Below are 487 nucleotides of genomic sequence, written 5' to 3'. Positions count from 1 at the left end.
GTAGTTTCCTTCATATATATGTATATTTAAATTGTCTAATTCCTATATTCTACTGTTACATCTTCATCTCTATTTCCATTTATAACCTCCTGCACACCACTGAAACTCAATAAATAACGGCATTTGCAACATAAATCAATACTTTTACTCACTCTAATGCATCTCAAGTTGCTGTTGAAAAAATGTGACGCAGAACCACAATCGATCGTCATAATATTCGTTAACTTCCTCAGCGTTGCCACGTCTCGGAATACAAAGCTGCAATTTTTGCAATATCCGCGGAGATTATCACCGTAATAAATGACCTTATTTCGCTTTCCATTTTTTCTTTAATCTCTCTACTCTCCTTTCTCCGAAGTACTTGTGATTCTTTATTTGTCTCTCTTATCTCTATCATCACTAACTAAACACCGGCTTCTGGCTTTCTCTTTCTCGTCTTCTTCTATTCCCCATTCGTTCGTAGCTTAGAAATAGATAGAACGAATAG

The sequence above is a fragment of the Penaeus monodon genome, chromosome 23 (assembly GCF_015228065.2).
Source record: "Penaeus monodon isolate SGIC_2016 chromosome 23, NSTDA_Pmon_1, whole genome shotgun sequence".
Taxonomy (NCBI): Eukaryota; Metazoa; Arthropoda; class Malacostraca; order Decapoda; family Penaeidae; genus Penaeus; species Penaeus monodon.
Note: the sequence above shows the minus strand (reverse complement) of the source record.